We start from the raw sequence: 20,634 nt of genomic DNA, 5'->3' as shown, positions 1-20,634 counted from the left end.
AGATTTGGGAGAATGGCATTGAAACATGTATAATATCATGTATGAAACGAGTTGCCAGTCCAGGTTCGATGCACAATACTGGATGCTTGGGGCTAATGCACTGGGACGACCCAGAGGGATGGTATGGGGAGGGAGGAAGGAGGAGGGTTCAGGATGGGGAACACATGTATATCTGTAGCGGATTCATTTTGATATTAGGCAAAACTAATACAATTTGTAAAGTTTAAAAATAAAATAAAAAAAAATTTACTTGATAACCCAGTGATTTGTGGTTGGTTAAGGAAAGTATCTTAACTGTGGCAACTTCCATCAGCATATTCATAGATATAATAAGGTCTCTTTATACCTACTTTTCAAATCTCTAAGGAAAAGGTCCTATTAATTCATTTGCTCAGATTGATTTATCTTAATGTGTCGAATCTTTCCACTGCTTGAGTTATCTGAGGTTGCATGCTGTATTAAAATTTATGCTTATGTTTCTGTCTGGAGGATTTGTTTATTTTCTAGTGGAAGTGATGAAAAGCAGGGAGTGAAAAGTCTATCAATGAACTTTATGAGAATAAATTGTCACCAAGAGGCATAAAAAATTCCTATAGAAAAAGGGTAAGCGAGCCAACTGTGTTTCAAAATGGAAGCACTATGAAAGCATAATCAAGGCCTACTTTCCAGAGAAAAAGAAGTACCAGCTCTTTGAATTTAGGATTTCAAGGTACGTTGTTGTGTAGAATTAGAAAATAATACAGATAGCACATGTTTGCTGCAAATCTGGCCAATGAAATTTATGCTATGAGTGTGGTATAGCTTTTCATACCCTAAGATGTCATCCTTGGACAAAAAACCCTTACACAAAAGAAGTCAATGACATTGTTAGAACTTCAGGCATGAGTGAAGGTGAAGGACCTTATTTTAGAATTAAGTGCTAGACCCAATCTCTTCACAGATATATTATAGCACTGTTTTAACTGTGAGAGATCAGCTTTATAAGTAGCTATACTTTGGTTGTAAAATATGTAATAAATAATAATATATGGTCCATCATGGGGGCTACTGTCTAAGGAGATTTAAGATTTATTGAAATTCTCTTGTCTCAGTGTATTTAAGAAATATAGGAAGTGACCATTTAAATCCCTTGCATGTTCTATATTAAATTTCTTGAAAAGATTTTACAAATTCCAGATTTTAAAAAATTTGTCTCCAACTGCACTGCTTTGTTGCCTCCAGCAAGAATGAGATGATGAATCCTTTCCTCTTTATTTTTTTTTCCAAGTATTTTAGGAATTTTAAAGTGAATACAACTGATTATATCAAAGGCATTAACTGTCTAATGCAGGGATGTTGTGTGTTCCAACTTCTAAATGCATAAAAGAATGCAGTCTTGAAATCAGAAGTCCTCACCTAGGATGTCTACTTTGTATGGAAATGAATGTGCTTAAGGGATAAACAAACAGAACTTTTTCATTGTTGTGTTGTTCCCCTTTGCATGCACAGAAGACAGGAAATACATTCCAGTACGGTTCTATTCAATCATCTTGTTCATTATTGTAACTTCCTCTACACTATTCCCAGTTGTGTCCAACTCCTTGCGACCCTATGGACTGTAACCCACCAGGCTTCTCTGTCCATGGGATTCTCCAGGCGAGAATACTAAAGTGGATTGCCATGCTCTCCTCCAGGGAATCTTCCTGACCCAGGGATTAAACCCGTGTCTCCTATGTCTCCTGTATTGGCAGATGGATTCTTTACCACATATACAAAATGGCTAATAATTTGGTACACATTCTTAGATATCATCTAATTTCTTCTCATTAATAAAGTCAGAACACCATCTGAATAAAATGTATAAGGTACATTGAGTCAACAGACTAATTCTGTGAATGTTTTGGTTTATCAAACACCAGTGTTCTATCAAACCTCTGGTTTTTTCCCACACTATATATTCAAGTCATAGCTCATTCTCTTTCCTTCTACCACTATATTAAAAGTTGTTGAAATAAACTAGATTATTTTCTAACTGCAAAAAATAATGGATATCTAGCTAGAAAAATTGGAGAAGGCAATGGCAACCCACTCCAGTACTCTTGCCTGGAAAATCCCATGGACAGAGAGCCTGGTAGGCTGCAGTCCATGGGGTCGCTAAGAGTCGGACACGACTGAGCGACTTCACTTTCACTTTTCACTTTCATGAATTGGAGAAGGTAATGGCAACCCACTCCAGTGTTCTTGCCTGGAGAATCCCAGGGGCGGCGGAGCCTTGTGGGCTGCCGTCTATGGGGTCACACAGAGTCAGACACGACTGAAGTGACTTAGCAGCAGCAGCAGCTAGAAAAATAAGTCTTTTTAATAGATAATGCCATCTTATTCATGTTTGTTGAAATTTAATGACAAAAGCAGCAGACCTTGAAAGAATGCTGGTCTTCAGGGAATTGTCTTAAATTGGAATCTTAATCTGACTATAAATTATTTAGGGGAAGCACTGATATGCAGAGTACCTACCTATTAAAATGTTGTCAGTCCATGCATTCTGTGGGGAACTTTAAAAAAAGAAAAGGAGGGATCTCCCTGACCATGTACAATTGATTATGAGTCTAAAGAACTCAATGAAATCATCAAATAATGTATCAAAATATTATGTATTATACAATAGCAAGAGAATTACTCCAAATAAAAGCATAGTTACTGTTATGGGTACACGGGTACTCAGAAGCTACATAGTGTCTGATTCTTTGGAACCCCATGGAGTGTAGCCTGCCAGGCTCCTCTGTCCATGGGATTTCCCAGGCAAGAGTACTGGAGTGGGTAGCTATTTCCTTCTCCAGTGAATCTTCTCAACCAGGGATCAAACATGTGTCTCCTGCATTGGTAGGCGGGTTCTTTACTGCTGAGCCACCAGGGAAGCCCAACTGTTACTGGGCAGTCAGCCACATGTTACGTTTTCCTTTTACTCTCTAACTATGAAAATGGTATCTTTAGTTTGTATGAATTTAGATGATAAATTCTTAAAATTCAGAGTCTGTTTTCAGAGAGTATTCCAAAAATACAAAACAAAAGCTGGATAACAGCTCTAGTTTATGGTGTCCGAAATTCTAAAAGATGAGCCTACTAAGCTAAATGATGAGCCTGCATAAATAAAGTCAAAGGATGTATTTATTGCTCAAAACCATTATGGGAGAGGTACAATAAATATTGACATGTTACAGTTAACATATAAACAAGGGAGAACATACCACATAATGTATGAACATATCACACATTTCAGAGAGTCTGCTCTTTCACCAACAGGGAGGAAACAAGTGTCTCCCCTCTCATCCTCCCACAGGATGACACATGCCACCAGAACATTTTAGGCTATGATGACACATCCAGTTTGGTTAGCTCTAAAACAAACAGAGGCCTAATTAACTACTGTGGCTTTGGCCCCCAGAAGGATTTTTTTCAATTGTTTTGATGGTGGTTACACTGATGTTCACAGAACTGATGATGAATGTCTGAGAACTCTGCCAAACAGGGGTTTTGGCCCTTTCATTTTTGATTTCCACTTTCCCAGTAGGCTCCTTCTGGGAACTATTAAGAAAATCAAATAACAGCTCATTGTCAGGTTCTGACGTTTTTCTTTGAACAAACTGAGATGAAGGCCTAGGAGCAGATGCATTTCCAACAGGATGGGAGGTCTCCCCCAAAGTCCTAGATCCTACTTCTACATTTGCAGTCCCAGATAAGATGGTGGCTTTTTGATTTCCAGTGTTATCAGCTGCTGAGGAAATATAAGTAGCTTTAAATCCATCTGATGAGTCTGTATTTTGCTGGTGAAGTTCAGAATAGTCAGTATTTTTGCTATAAATGATGTTTCTGGTGTTCTCTTTTCCACGGAGAGCTGTTGCAGCTCTTTGATCAACTCTGTTTAAAAGATCTTCTGCCTTTCCAGCTAGATCAGCAAACCAGGACATGATGGGAGCAGAATAATCCTGTTGGTGAACCTGAGGAATTTGAAGTGGCTACACTGCAGCCTGATCACCCTTCCTCAGCAGCTGGGTGGGACAGGGCCCAAGTTCAGTAGACCTGGTCCTCAACCTACTATAGCCCAGTTACTGTAACATGTCAATGGTATGAACAATGGAGACAGCATGGAACACTATTAGTCAATATACAGTTATCGTAGGGACCTTTGAATGTTGTCTGTGGGTAACTTTACCCAGAACATATTGAAATCTGGAAGAAAACATATAATTTAGGATTTGGAATTGCCTCAAATTCATTTCTTTTTGTCATTTGTATTATAAAAATGACAGGAGGCTATACTTCACTTATATTCTGGATTGAGTTTTTTGTGTGTTTTACCCCCTGCCTTCCCTGAAAGTAAAGTGTAAGAAACTGAACTTTGATCCAAGTTGGAGAGTTGAAGGCATTGACCTAGTAGTGAACTAAAAACTTAGAATTCTGGTTTTCACTTGTTTGATTTGCTATGAAATTACATAAACAATGTATACCTTCTCACCTGCAAAAATCATACTTACATGATGATTTGGCTAATTTGTGTACCTAGGAAACCTTTTAAAACAACAATGAACATGATAAGTTCTTTCAGGGATTCTTCATAGAGCTGATAATTCATGGTAGCTTGTTGTGTTCTTAAATGTTATAGCCTCTGACACAGTCTTGAGCCTCCCTCGTACCTCAGTTGGTAAGGAATCTGCCTGCAATGCAGGAGATCTGGGTTTCATTCCTGGATTTGATTCAAGGAATCTCCAAGATCCTTTGGAGAAGGAAATGGCAACCCATTCCAGTATTCTTGCCTGGAGAATCCCAGGGACATAGGGTCATAAGAGTCAGACACAACTTAGTGACTAAACCACCATAGTTAACATAAGACCGAGAGGAGTAAAATTAGTAACCTAAGACTCCCACCACTAGAAACTGGCAGTCCTGGGATTAGACTCCGCCATCTTGACCCCAATGTTCATGCTTTTACCATTGCAATAAACTTCACAGAGCTGAGAGAAACACATTTTTGCTTGTGGAATCCCAAACCTAGCTAAACAAACAAAACAGTAAACTGCAGATATATTTTCACATCTCTCAAGACTGAGGCAGTTCACCATCCATGAACTTTTTAAAAGTTTTGACATTGTACTGCAGCAAGATGACAAATGGATGCAAATATGAATTATGAAAAGAAATTGTTATTTGCATTTACCAAATGTTTTTCACTGTTACTACCAGCTATAAAAAGGAAAAAAATTAATAAAAATGAAAATCCAAGGGAAAGTTAAAATTATAAAAAAATAATGATTGCAACCTAAGAATCTCCTAAAATATATAAGCAAATGAAAAAAAATCATGATTATAAAATTCACATAAATGAAAAAGTTATAATGAAACTATACCATTCTCATTTTATAATGTCTTCCAGGATTGAGATGCTAGAAGATGTGGATAGTGATAAATATACAAAAATACACCCCAGTGTTTTAATCAGACAACACTAATTAAGTTTTTATGTATAGTCAAGACTGTAAACTTCAAATGAATGATAGTATCTACATTACAGAAAATATTTTAGAGCAAAGAGAAAGGGAGAAGGCATTTTAAATCATTTTATTAAGTTACTTTTTTTGGCACTAAGAACAAACAAAAATAAGTTAATATGAGAAAAATTTTAGGCAAATCTCAGTTGTGAAAATAGGATGCAAAAACACTGAATAAATATATACCCATTGAAATGCCTTCTCCTGTACTCAGGGTTTGAAGTCCAAAAGCAAAGAAACATCATATTATAGCACTACCAAAAATGCTGGGTGCAATATTAGCTACATTTGTAAATGCTTCTCAGTGATAGATATAGTATATATTTTAAAAATAAATTTTGAAGGAAGATAGGAAATTTATAATTTACTTTCAGGGTTTCAAGATAGTTTCAAGGTAACAAAGCAGAAACTGATAGAATTATTGAAATTTGACAATTTCACTATCATATTATACATCTTAAAACATCTCTTATTACCAAATAGGTAGAGCAGACAAAAAATTCATTAGTAGTGTAGCCAACTTGAATTATACAATTAAAACTTTGTCACTGCACCCAACAACTAAATAATACATATTTTTAATTGAGGTCAGTTCAGTCACTCAGTCATATCCGACTCTTTGTGACCCCATGGACTGCAGCACACCCGGCTTCCCTGTCTATCTCAAAATCCTGGAGCTTACTCAAACTCATGTGCATGGAGTCAGTGATGCCATCCAACCATCTCATCCTCTGTCATCCCTTTCTCCTCCCGCCTTCAATCTTTCCCAGCATCCAGGTCTTTTCTAGTGAGTCAGTTCTTCGCATCAGGTGGCCAAATTATTGAAATTTCGTCTTCAGCATCAGTCCTTCTAATGAATATTCAGGACTGATTTCCTTTAGGATTGATTGGATCTCCTTGCAGTCCAAGGAACTCTCAAGAATTTTCTCCAACACCACAGTTCAGAAGCATCAATTCTTCAGTGCACAGCTTTCTCTATGGTCCAACTCTTATATCCATACGTGACTACTGGAAAGGCCATAGCTTTGACTAGATGGACCTTTGTCAGCAAAGTAATAGCTCTACTTTTTAAAATGCTGTCTAGGCTGGTCATAGCTCTTCTTCCAAGGAGCAAATGTCTTTCAATTTCATGGCTGCAGCCACTATTGGCAGTGACTTTGGAGCTGAAGAAAATAAAGTCTGTCACTGTTTCCATTGTTTCCCCATCTGTTTGCCATGAAGTAATGGAACCGGAAGCATGATCTTTGTTTTTTGAATGTTGAGTTTTAAGCCAGGTTTTTCACTCTCCTCTTTCACTTTCATGAAAAGGCTCTTCAGTTCCTCTTCGCTTTCTGCCATAATGGTGGTGTCATCTGCATATATGAGGTTATTGATATTTTTCCCAGCAATCTTGACTCAGCTTGTGCTTCATCCAGCCCGATATTTCACATAATGTACTCTTCATAAAATTAAATAAGCAGTGGGACAATATACAGACTTGACATACTCCTTTCTCAATTTGGAAACAGTATGTTATTCCATGTCTCATTCTAACTGTTGCTTCTTGACCTGCATACAGGTTTCTCAGGAGGCAGGTAAGATGGTCTGATATTCCCATCTTTTGAAGAATTGTCCATAGTTTGTTGCAATCTACACCTGTCAAAGGCCTTGGCATGGTCAATAAAGCAGAAGTTTTTCTGGAACTCCCTTGCTTTTTCAATGATCCAACTGATGTTGGCAATTTGATCTCTGGTTCTTCTGCCTTTTCTACATCCAGCTTGAACAACTGGAAGTTTTCAGTTCATGTACTGTTGAAGCCTCGCTTGGAGAATTTTGAGCATTACTTTGCTAGCATGTGAGATGAGTACTATTGTGCAGTAGTTTGAGCATTCTTTGGCATTGCCTTTCTTTGGGATTGGTATGAAATCTGACTTTTTCCAGTCCCGTGGTCACTGCAGAATTTTCCAAATTTGCTGACATATCGAGTACATCTTTTAGGATTTGAAATAGCTCAGCTGGAATTCCATCACCTCCACTAGCCTTGTTTGTAGTGATGCTTCCTAAGGCCCACTGGACTTCACATTCCAGGATGTCTGGCTCTAGGTCAGTGATCACAGAATCATAATTATCTGGGACATGAAGATCTTTTTTGTACAGTTCTTCTGTGTATTCTGCATACACAGATCTTTTTTGTACAGTTCTTCTGTGTATCTGTATACACAGATATTCTTAATATCTTAATATTCTTAATATCTTCTGCTTCTGTTAGGTCCATAGCATTTCTGTCCTTTATTGTTCCCATCTTAGCATGTAATGTTCCCTTGGTATCTCTAATTTTCTTGAAGAGATCTCTAGTCTTTCCTATTCTATTGTTTTCCTCTATTTTTTGCATTGATCACTTTCTTATCTCTCTTGCTATTCTTTGGAACTCTACATTCAGATGAATATATCTTACCTTTTCTCCTTTGCCTTTTACTTCTATTTTCTCAGCTATTTGTAAGTCCTCCTCAAGACAAACATTTTTGCCTTTTTGCATTTCTTTTTCTTGGGGATGGTATTGGTCACCACTAACTTCCTCTGTCCATATTTCTTCAGACAGTCCGTCTATCAAATCTAATCCCTTGAATCTATTTGTCACTTCCATTGTATAATCATAAGGGATTTAGGTCATACCTGAATTGGTTTAGGTCATACCTGAATGGTCTAGTAGTTTTTCTGCTTTCTTCAATTTAAGTCTGAATTTTTTATTAACATAAAAGAGAGGGTAAAAACTCATAAGTTAAGCATCCATGTTAAGTTAGAAAAGAACAACACAGTAAATCCAAAAGCAGAAGAAAGGTAATTAAAGATAAATAAACCAAGGAAACAATAGAGAACCATAGTAATGCCAAAGATTTGGTCATCTTTTGCAAAGATTAATGAAACTGACTGATATCAGGAATGATTAATAGAGAGAAAAAGAGGTAAGGGGAGAGAAAACAGAAAAGCAAGCATTGTTATATTATAAAATTTGAAGAATGAAGACAAGATAAATGGAATCTTTTGTGCCTTTTAGCAGTTTTTTTTTTTTTTTCCTGAGTTGAAGTTACTTCAAATTTTAAAAAGTTTAAAAATTACACATTTTTAGAAAGGATTATATTTTATAATTTTAACTTACCTGAATTTTGCATTTCATCCTAGTGGTTCATGGAAATGTATCAATTAGAGTTTTATAGTCATAAAAAAAGAACCTGAAGACATTGATTAAAAATTAAATCACAATATGTTAAGATCTGGAGTCAGGTAAGATCACAGCATATTCAGTCTTGTTCAAGGATAACATTCAAAAAATTTCAGATATTAAACATTGCTCAGTGACATTTTCTCAAAGATTTCCTCATTTGTAAAATAAGATTCATATAATACTATATAAGAGGAAAGTAATTTGCTTTACATTTATTTTACATAAGCTGAGTTGTTTCTTAGAAGTATTATGAAAGAACTTTTCTGATGATGTCAGGAATACTTAGATTAGTATTTGAACATGTATTTCCAAATTCCTTTGTGTTTTGCCAATCGTTGACTGGTATCTATCTAATATCTCTCAGATAAAATATCTAGGAGCTCATTAAGAACTTGACTATGAATAGTAAAGGCTTCAATATGACTTTTGGCATTTACTTTTTCTTTTCATGAGGAAGCTTTCTAAATTTGTATGTAAATGTCATCCTTTAGGAGTATGTCAAAAGAACAAATCAAATAGTCTGAGGGTAGAATAATCATGACAAAAATAAAAAAGTTTAAATGTGATTATGAAGACAGCCACATATATTAACTTAAACCGTCTTACATATCTAGGTTACTATTGGTCTATGTTAAGAGGCTAATGCATTTGAGGATTAAAATATCTTTCTTTTCAACTGCCATGGACAAAAAATACAATAGCGTAGTTCTATGGTTGTATCATAACCTGAAGTGAACTGCAATTTTGCTGGACAATTTTAATTTGAATGTATATACATCCTAATATGGACCAGATGAATATTACCTTGTTACTCTTTATTATACTAAAATAGTTACTTGCTCACTTTTAAAATCACAGGTAATTTTTTTTTATTGAATTTATCATGGAGATATTGGAGGCAGTTGACTCAGATTAGTAATCTGAAGGTCACAAAGCCTTTATGTCCAATAAATATCCCATTTGCTTAAATATCTGCTACTGCTACTGCTGCTGCTAAGTCGCTTCAGTCGTGTCCAACTCTGTGCGACCCCAGAGACGGCAGCCCACCAGGCTCCCCCGTCCCTGGGATTCTCCAGGCAAGAACACTGGAGTGGGTTGCCATTTCCTTCTCCAGTGCATGAAAGTGAAAAGTGAAAGTGAAGTCGCTCAGTCGAGTCGAACTCTTAGCGACCCCATGGACTACAGCCTACCAGGCTCCTCCGTCCATGGGATTTTCCAGGCAAGAGTACTGGAGTGGGGTGCCATTGCCTTCTCCAGCTTAAACACCTAACTGCCCATGTATTTACTCTTTTAATATAGATAAGTCATGGCCTCTGTCAAAATGCAGATATGTTCTGAGAAGTTAAGTACTTTTCAGCTGTTAGTCCCTGTGCCCTATTTAGAATGATGGGTCAACAAAATAATAACCCAGTAAGTTTGAATGATGGTTTACAGAAGGCATGTAGTTTGATAATTTGAAGAAGCCCTCACATGTCGAGTGCTGTCAAAAGAATATATGGCCTCTTATTTTAATTCTGCTTCCAATACCTACCTACTGAACATGCTATTCAAATTTGCAGAGATGTGACTTGCCAGCTGAACATAGTCTGCTATGCCAAATGAATACTGTTAATTAGTAAAATTTCTTTTTTAATTTTTGTTTTTCTTTTGCAATATTCCACCTGAACTGTGAGAATTTCAGTGTTAACATTATAAAACATCTCAAGTATCCGGCCAGATTTATTATTCTCTTTAGTGTTATTTCATATATATTTCCTTACATAAAATATTACTGATACATTAATTCAGGATGACTGTAATATGTCTTGCATAAATTGATTTCAATAATGCTTTCATTATGAAAATGTTTTTTTTTTTCCCCCAAAAAAAAAGACATTTAAATTTTAAGCCAAAATAATGACAAATGCTGGATACTCTAAACAGGATTTCATGATGTTGGTATAAAATTTGTTTGTATAATTGGATGAAGGTGTTCCATCATATCTCTTCTATTCTGCTAAATCCACAGATCCTGGATTCAGATTATATCAGACATTAATTGTTTAACACTTGGTGGATTATATTTCTTCTCTGTTTTTTAAGTTGTTTATCTCTAAAATGGATGTGCAAATTATACCAACTTCATAGGATAGCTATTGATATTAAAATAAGTTAATGTTTATAAGACACTTTGAAGAGTTTTAGTGCAGAGTAAACAACATACAAGTAATACCTTTATAGTATCACTATTGCTTACTGATCTTTTAAAAACTTCAAAGTTGTGAAGTTGTGTAATGCTGGCCTTTAAAATATTTTCTAACTAAAAGTAGAGTTCATAGTCTAAATAGCACTCAGATGCCAGATAACTTCCAATGTAGCTTGTCTTCAGCTTTCTCTTTTCTCTTCCAAGTAGCAGATAATTGGAGATATATAAATGTGTTTTAAGCCATTGAAAATGAGGAAAGTATGAAAAGATGCCAAGTAATTGAACAGAGTGGTCAAAGGTGTTTTTTCCTGTTAATTTTTTTTTTTTTTTTTTTAGAGTAAATGTGAGATCTAAGTAACAGCCACATCAATAGTGATTTATGGCAGAGGAATTTTAGCCTAACCAAAAAAAGCCAGAGTTTGTATTTCCAAGAAAATAGATAAAGACAGTGATGAAATTATATTCCAAGCAACATCTATTCCAGTCTGGAATAGTACAGACATGGAATTAATCAGCATTTTCTTGTTCACTCTCACTGGTAGTGAGATCCGATTAGTTTTGTATTCTTTCAGCATTGAGGAAATAGTGATATAGAAGAAGTGTCCTTTCTCTCTTGCAGCTTACATTTCAGAAGATAGAATAACACAGTAATCATACAAATAAAAATTTTAGATCAGATAGAAATGTTATATATTGTTGTTGTTGTTCAGTCACTAAATCATGTCTGACTCTTTGTGATCCCATGGTCTATAGCCCACCAGGCTCCTCTCTCCATGGGATTTCCCAGGCAAGAAAACTGGAGTGTATTGCCATTTCCTCCTCCAGGAGATCTTCCCAACCAAACCTGTGTCTCCTGCATCTGCAGCATCAGTAGGTGGATTGTTCACCACTAGCCACTGGGGAATCCCCTAAATTATATACAGGAATTTTTTAATTAGGGTAATTTGACAGTTAATGGGGCTTCCCTTGTGGCTCAGCTGGTAGAGAATCCACCTGCAACATGGGAGACCTGAGTTCGATCCCTGGATTGGGAAGATCTCCTGGAGAAGGGAAAGGCTATCCATTCCAGTGTTCTGGCCTGGAGAATTCCATGGACTGTATAGTCCATGGGGTCAAAGAGTTGACATGACTGAGTGACCTTCTGGAAAACTCCTTCACACTGTATTATAAAATTGGATTATAAGATTATAAACCTCCTCCTAAGAGAGATCATTTAAGCTGATGTCTAAAATATAATGAGTCAGATATAAGATATAAAAGGTTTTTTCTCTTTGAAATAAATTAGGGAGAAATTCAAAGACTTATAAGGAGGTTTAGTTAGTTTAAAAATCATTTGCTTTCAACTGTATTCAGTGTGTATAATCTACACAAATGAAATAGATTTTTTCCTTCCTCAAAGAGGACATGCACACAGGCACTAACCATACTAGTTAAGATTGTCTACTGATGGCTCAAAATTTTCCCACACCTTCTTTTCCAGTTTTGAGGTTGTGGATGAGTATTCTAAAATTATATTTAATTATAGAATATGAATGCATATGTTCCATTATTCTAAATGTTCAAACAGAAAATAGTAAAATCAACTCTTGAAGACAGTTTCTACAAGTTAGAATATTTTATTAATTTGTTATCCATTTAGTCTGCACTAGTTCTAAAGATATTTACAAGAGCTATCAAATGTTCAGGGTATAGTTAGATCTAATCTAAATGACAATGAAAGTGAGTAAATCATATACTCTAAAAGGGCAGAAACATAAAATAATATGGTGTTAAAATGTGATTTAACTGTTATTATTGAATAAAAAAATAGTTTCACTGGCATAATTCAATCTTTTTCAGGATGATATAGACATATTCTATGTTAAAAGCCAATGCTGTCCTGAATACTTGACTGAATTAAATTCAGAGATGAATGAGAAATGGTAGAGACTTTGACTAAAGAATAAAACATAAGTTCTTTAACATGGAGAATGATGTGTGATAATGAGGCTAATGCATATGAGGGAAATTTTCAAATGTTGCATGGATAAACTTGTTCTTGATATTTCCTGGGGCTAAATTTTCTTGGTAATATACATTCAGATGCGATTCAAAACAAATATTTAATGACTAGCAATTATACAAAGCTATTATATGTATGATATTTTGCACTCATTATTTCAGAAAATATTTTGTTTACTTGGAAACTTGGCACAGTGGTTTGCCCTATATATGCTATTACTGCATATGTTAGCAGTGATGATTATTTGAGTCAACACATGATTTTTCTGATTGTAGGTCTCAAATGCAAGATGATATATCCCTTGTATGGATATCTTTTTCTTCATTGTCAATAAATGATCTGATTTAAGAATAGCATTAGTAAAACAAACTCTGCAGATGTTTGTACTTTTTCTACCTAAATAGTTAATTAAGGCTCTTTAACACGATGTTTATGTCATATTTTGGCTGAAGTCCCAGAAAATGCATTGATAATACACATTTCATTTGAGGTTACATAGCTGAACAATGTTAAAATTAGTACTTAACAAAAAGTAGATGATTGTTTGGGCTATAGAGACGTTGTGTGTGAATCTGTGTTTGTATGTGTTTGAGGGAAAGAAAGAATGTGTGTGTATAAGTGTCTATAAAGTGTATGTGTGTGGTGGGATTCAGTATAAATTAGTGATTCAGTATAAATTAGCCAAAATATCACTGGCTAATCACATTTCAAAGTCTGAACCTAAAACATCTGCATAAGCTAGTGAATCTCTTTGAGTTTCCTCATCTGTAAAATGGGGATAAAATAGGACATACTTATGGAATTACTGTAAGTGCTAAATGAGGTAATATAAATGTCATCAAGATTATAGGGAGAAATATCAGTAACCTCAGGTACTCATACGACACTGCTCTTAGGGCAGAAAGTGAAGAGAAACTAAAGAACCTCTTTGTGAAAGTAAAAGAGGAGAGTGAAAAAGTTGGCTTAAAACTCAACATTCAAAAACAAATATCATGGCATCTGGTCCCATTACTTCATGGCAAACAGATGAGAAAACAATGAAAACAAAGACAGACTTCATCTTCTTGAGCTCCAAAGTCACTGCGTATGGTGAATGCAGCCATGAAATTAAAAGACGCTTGCTCCTTGGGAGAAAAGCTATGACCAACCTAGACAGCATATTAAAAAGTAGAGACATTACTTTACCGACAAAGGTCCATATAATCAAGCTATGGGTTTTTCCAGTAGTCATGTATGAATGTGAGAGTTGGACTATAAAGAAAACTGAGCACCGAAGAATTGATGCTTTTGAACTGTGGTGTTGGACAAGAATCTTGAGAGTCCCTTTGTATGCAAGGAGATCCAACCAGTCCATCCTAAAGGAAATCAGTCCTGAATATTCATTGAAAGACTGATACTGAAGCTGAAACTCCAATACTTTGGCCACCTGATGTGAAGAACTGACTCATTGGAAAAGTCCCTGATGCTGGAAAGATTGAAGTCAGGAGAAGAAGGGGCCAACAGAGGATGAGATGGTTGGATGGCATCACCAACTCTATGGAAATGATTTTGAGTAAACTCTGGGAGTTGGTGATGGACAGGAAAGCCTGGTGTGCTGCAGTCCATAGGGTTGCAAAGAGTTAGACACAACTGAGCGAATGAACTGACATTTAAGTAAGGAAGTTAAAAACCTGTAAGGAGGTTAAAAACATAGAAAGCTATATGATACTAATGAAAGAAATTGAAGATTAAACAAACAAATGGAAAAATATATTACATTCATGGATTGGAAGAATTAATATTGTTAAAATGACCATACTGCCCAAGACAATCTACACATTCAGTGCAATTCCTCCCAAAATACCACTGGCATTTTTCAGAGACCTGGAACAAGAAATTCTAAAATTTTTATGGAAGCACAAAGAATCCTGAGTAGTCAAAAGAATCTTGAGAAAGAAGATACCTGGAGGTGTCACACTCCCTAATTTCAAACTATACTTCAAACCTACAGTGATCAAATGGAACTGACATAAACACAGACACATAAGGCAGTGTAAAAAGATAGAGTCCAGAAATAAACCCATACTTATACGGGCAATTAAACTACAACATAGCTTTATATACATGTGTGGATATATTATGAAAATAATGAAGCAAATTTTAGCCTAAAAAAGATATTCCTGGTATAGGCTTATATAATATAATCAGTCATATTAACAAATTAAAGGAAATCATAGTTTAATAAAACTTTTTTATACATTTATTTTTAAAAACATCAATATATGAATGCTACTCTAATAAAAACTGCAAATATTATTCTTTGCTTCTATGATATCTAAAATCATTATTTTGAAAAATAAGGCAAATTTTATCAATTTTAATTAAGTTTAGATTTAAATATGAATTGTAATTTAGCTTTTAAAGTTAGACACTTAACCATGTCTCAATTTGATCAATATATTTAAAATCTTAAAATATATAGGCCCTATGAAAGCTTTAACTCTGATCACTCACTTGTTTTATTTAATCTATAATAGACTTTTGTCTAGGAATGCTTGTTTTATATTTTACTTCTGTCTTGCTTTTTAAATATCCTTTACTGTCAGTTTCCTTGGATATAGTTTTTTGGCTCTTTCTGTACCTCAGAACTTTATCAAATGATTTTTCTTCTTTACAAATTTGGAACCTCTTGTAGCTGGGATCTCTTGGTAGTAAACTTCCTTAACTTTTGTTGATCTAAAGATGTAGTTTCCTTATTGTCATTTCTGAAATTGCTTCACTGGGAATGTAGTTTTGTACTGAAGATTGTATTTGAGGTGGCAGTCCTGTGTATGATAGCTTTCTGTTTTACTTTAGAATATCTGTATTAGCCAACTTCTCATTTTGTGGATTGTCTTTCTGATAGAATTTAATGTTTTCTCTCTACATTTAGTGTTTTTGGTTTTATTTCAAACTAGGTTTTTATTATCTCATTTGGGATTTAGCAGACTTTCAGCAATTCTAAGCATATTTCAGATATTATTCTAAATACTGCTTCGTTCCCATCCTTTTTATTTTCCCTTCTGAAAACCTTATTAGACACATGGTAGATGTCTCAAACTTTATCTCAGATCATTTTCCTTCTCTTATTCGGTTTCATCTCTCTTTGTGCCTTTATCTGGATAATTTCAGATTTGTTAAGAAATTCACAGGTATTCTAAGTTGCTTGTCCTGTGCTACTTCCTAGTTCATTGGATTTCTAATTTAAATATTACATATTTAATTTTTACAATTTCCTTTGGGTTCTTTCTCAAATTAGATTGCTTATTTTTGATGCTTATTCTTTTGGTGCAATACAAACATTCTGAATCTTTTATTTTTCTTACCATATGTAAAAGTCTTTTAAAAGATATATCTGATCATTTCAATATATATGCAGTTTCCTACATAAAAATCTGATATTTGTTTTGCTAATATTGTGTCAGCTGTGTTTCTTTACATGTTTACTAATTTTTGACAGTTTCTGAGAGTCCCTTTTACTGCAAGGAGATCCAACTAGTCCATCCTAAAGGAGATCATTCCTGAGTGTTCATTGGAAGGACTGATGTTGAAGCTGAAATTCCAATACTTTGGCCACCTGATGCAAAAAGCTGACTCATTTGAAAAGACACTGATGCTGGGAAAGATTGAAGGCAGGAGAAGGGGACGACAGAGGATGAGATGGTTGGATGGCATCACCAACTCAATGGAGATGAGTTTAAGTAGACTCCGGGAGTTGGTGATGGACAGGGAGGCCTGGTGTGCTGTGGTCCATGGGATCGTGAAGAGTCGCATATGACTGAGCAACTGAACTGAACTGAGCTCATGATCTGAACTTATCTGGTCTCAAACTTAATATGTGTAGATTGTTTTAGGATTCAAGGTCCATTTCTCCAAATGTGATTTGCATTTCTGCCAACTACCTAAGGACACTGCCAACATAGATCAGTTGAAATTGTTCCATCCTCTCTGTATTGGCTTTTATTACTCTCTTTTGACCTGTGTTGTTTCTGTTGCTTTAAATACATATGAAGAGAATTTTAGCTCCTAAGAGAATGCTAGTGAATTTGTGGTTACATTTTTTTCCCCTTTTGCTGTGCTCTATTTGGGCTAAGGAGAAGGCAGTGGCACCCCACTCTAGCACTCTTGCCTGGAAAATCCCATGGACGGAGGAGCCTGGTAGGCTGCAGTCCCTGGGGTTGCGAAGAGTCGGACACGACTGAACGACTTCACTTTCACTTTTCACTTTCATGCATTGGAGAAGGAAATGGCAACCCACTCCAGTGTTCTTGCCTGGAGAATCCCAGGGATGGGGGAGCCTGGCGGGCTGCCATCTACGGGGTCGCACAGAGTTGGACACGACTGAAGCGACTTAGCAGCAGCAGCAGCAGCATTCGGGCTAAATCTGAAACAAGTGAGTATATCCATTATCTGTAAATTGACTTTGATTTTACTCCGTGACATAGTTATCTCTGCAGATCTGTGCTTCATCATGAATTCTTTAGCTGGGTAAACTTTTTTGGGTGTGTCAGAGTCTATTTCCTGGCTTATGGTAAAGTTTTAGTCCTATTAAGTCCAAATCCTAGGTTCTCTGGAATGAATGCTAGCTCCCCTGCTGTCTTGGAGTTCCTATTTTCTCATGGTTTCAGTACTCTAGTATTTCTCTTAGTTGCCCACCAACTCAATCATGCGCTGTAAAAAATATTTTTGATATTTTTGTCTCGGCCTGTAGCTATTTTGAGAACATCTTTCAACTATATCTCTTACATAACATTTATGGAAAAAGCTTCTGAATTTTGTCTTTTAAAATTTTTATTTATTTTTTTACAGTAGGTCCTTGTTTATCTATAAATATAGCAGTGTGTGCCTGTCAATTCCAAATTCCTTATATTGGCTTTTCTGCAAGTTTCAAGGAGAAGCTGGAGAAGGAGGACTATCATTCACTGTGCAGGGAGACCATCAGTTTTCTTACTAGACATTTTTCTTCTCCAAAGTCCCTTTGTCTTACTTTAGTTCTCTCACCATCACAGATTCTTAGCTGAGTATATGGGTAGAATTAATTGGCGTTGGCCAAAGAGGAGGCCAGGAGCTGATAATATGAATGAGTCAAGGGTAGAGCCCATGAGCTCTTCCATATGCAAATCTACCCTTACTACATGCTTTTAAATACAAAATGCTCTTTTTAAGCTAATGGTCTCTGCTGCATAAGAAGTGATGTAAGTGGATATAAGTGGATAATGTTGTAGTTATTGTATTTTGCCATTATTTTCTGTGACTAGTAAATTAGAATCAAATAGAAACTAAAAGTTTTACAGATTCTCAGCTGAGTGAGTGGGTAGAATTAACTGACACTGGCTGAAGATGAGGCCTGGCCTGGGGGTGATAATTTTAAAAAATATTTTAATATATTTTAAATGAGTTTTACATATTTTAAATGAATTTCTTGCAGATATGTATCTTTTGTAAAAATGAACTTAGGTTTCTTATTTAGTCAGAGACAAAGCGAGCCTTTAATACTAAACTTAAAAGGCTGAGTATCTAAGGATTTTATCTGTGAGCATTAAGATAATGTTTCAAGTTATGTCAGGGACTTGGCTTCTTCAAAATGATTTCACTGCTTTGATATGGAGCAGAGAGGATTTGACTACAGAAGATCTGAAAATATAATTTACAACACATGGGACATATTTTATTAAATACATGGGGCATCTTAAAAATATATCTTCAGAGTTTGTATTTTTTTTTTCTCATGATTCTGCTGCTGCTGCTGCCGCTAAGTCGCTTCAGTCGTGTCCGACTCTGTGTGACCCCATAGACGGCAGCCCACCAGGCTCCCCTGTCCCTGGGATTCTCCAGGCAAGAACACTGGAGTGAGTTGCCATTTCCTTCTCCAATGCATGAAAGTGAAAACTGAAAGTGAAGTCGCTCAGTCATGTCTGACTCTTAGCGACCCCATGGACTGCAGCCCACCAGGCTCCTCCATCCATGGGATTTTCCAGGCAAGAGTACTAGAGCATGGATATTGAAACTTTGTGTTTAGCACAAAAAATAAGGTTTAAATACACACTACACCTAGAGTACTATTTTTAATGAGAAGTGTAGTAATGGAACTCCTCAATGACTAAATGTACTTTACAGATGATCACATCATCTGTTAACAGAAAAAAAAAAAAAAAAGATATATATCTTGAAATTTAATTCTACCTTTGTAAGGAAAATGCTGGCTCACACTTCTCCAAAGGCACTTTCCAGGTGTCCAGGGTCTGTTACTAACAGAATAAATTTGTCACTCCAGTCACTGTAAACCAGCCCTCAAGGGCTTTTAAAAACATGGACTAGAGAGTTCCTTTGGCATTAGGTAAATAACAGGTGGTGATGTCTATCAGATTAAAGAGCAGCCTCTCAACCACTCACTCTTCCTATTATTGAGAATGGCAGGGAGTTTATAATTCTGTTGCTGTGGAGTGAGATGCCTTTTTCAAGATGACAAGGCCTGGCTTGCTACGGTTGCTAAATGACACAGCAAGTGAGGCAAGCCTCCTCACACTCCCTGAGGATCCTTGAGCATTCTGCTGTCTTCCCCTGCCTTGTACTAATCTTTCCTATGTGCTCTCCAGACAGGCCTGGATGGAAGGACAGGCTCCTCAGTGCTCAGAATTGCTTTCTGGAACATCTGGCAGGAATCAGTACTATTTTCTCACCCCTGGAGTCAATCAGGAGCAGATATGCCCCAGTATAGAGAAGCCATGAGGATTTTATTCATCTTCACAGCTGTCAGAGAAGCACATCAAATATAGTAACACTATACATAGATATTTTTTTTTCTTAGTAAAGAGTATTCCTAAAAATTGATTGTAATCATTATCAGTCGTGTCCAACTCTGTGTGACCCTATGGACTGTAGCCTCCCAAGCTTCTCTGTTCATGAGATTCTCCAGGCAAGAATACTGGAGTGGGTTGCCATGTCCTCCTCCAGGGAATCTTCCCAACCCAGGGATTGAACCCGCATCTCTTATGTCTCCTGCATTGGCAGGCAGGTTCTTTTCCACTAGTGCCAACAAGGAAGCCCAATCCAATATAATCTTTTGCAAAAAATATTTTCTGACTCATAGTTTTAGACAAAGAAAATCAAATTAGATTTATAGGTAATTTAATTTGATATTGGATAGAAGCAAGGTCCAATGCTGTAAAGAGCAATACTGCATAGGAACCTGGAATGTCAGGTCCATGAATCAAGGCAAATTGGAAGTGATCAAACAAGAGATGGCAAGAGTGAATGTCAACATTCTAGGAATCAGCAAACTCAAATGGACTGGAATGGGTGAATTTAACTCAGATGATCATTATATTTACTACTGCAGACAGGAATCCCTCAGAAGAAATGAAGTAGCCATTATGATCAACAAAAGAGTCCGTAATGCAGTACTTGTATGCAATCTCAAAAATGACAGAATGATCTCTGTTTGTTTCCAAGGCAAACTATTCAATATCACAGTAATCCAAGTGTATGCCCCAACCAATAACGCTGAAGAAGCTGAAGATGAATGGTTCTATGAATACCTACAAGACCTTTTAGAACTAACACCCAAAAAAGATGTCCTTTTCATTATAAGGGACTGGAATGCAAAAGTAGGAAGTCAAGTAACACCTGGAGTAACAGGCAAATTTGGCCTTGGAATACGGAATGAAGCAGGGCAAAGACTAATAGAGTTTTGCCAAGAAAATGC

The 20,634-nt window shown here is 36.1% G+C and overlaps 1 protein-coding gene across 11 annotated transcripts in view; it reads left to right on the top strand.

Moving 5' to 3' along the window:
- The window catches only part of LOC147369013 (uncharacterized), a 284,030-nt gene that overhangs the window by 28,412 nt on the left and 234,984 nt on the right, over window positions 1–20,634 (top strand). Inside the window, exon 1 of one of the 11 annotated variants that reach the window (XR_015167085.1) lies at window positions 17,067–17,322. The exons of the other annotated variants lie outside the window; for them this stretch is intronic. The gene's annotated coding sequence lies outside the window, so the exon portion shown is untranslated. Of the gene's footprint in view, window positions 1–17,066; window positions 17,323–20,634 lie in introns of those variants that run through there. 11 annotated transcript variants of the gene reach the window in all.

This window comes from Bos grunniens, chromosome 7, assembly GCF_055505025.1.
Source record: "Bos grunniens cultivar Pamir isolate PY7600 chromosome 7, Bosgru_T2T1.0, whole genome shotgun sequence".
Lineage (NCBI taxonomy): Eukaryota > Metazoa > Chordata > Mammalia > Artiodactyla > Bovidae > Bos > Bos grunniens.
This window is presented reverse-complemented; position numbering and strand designations above follow the sequence as displayed.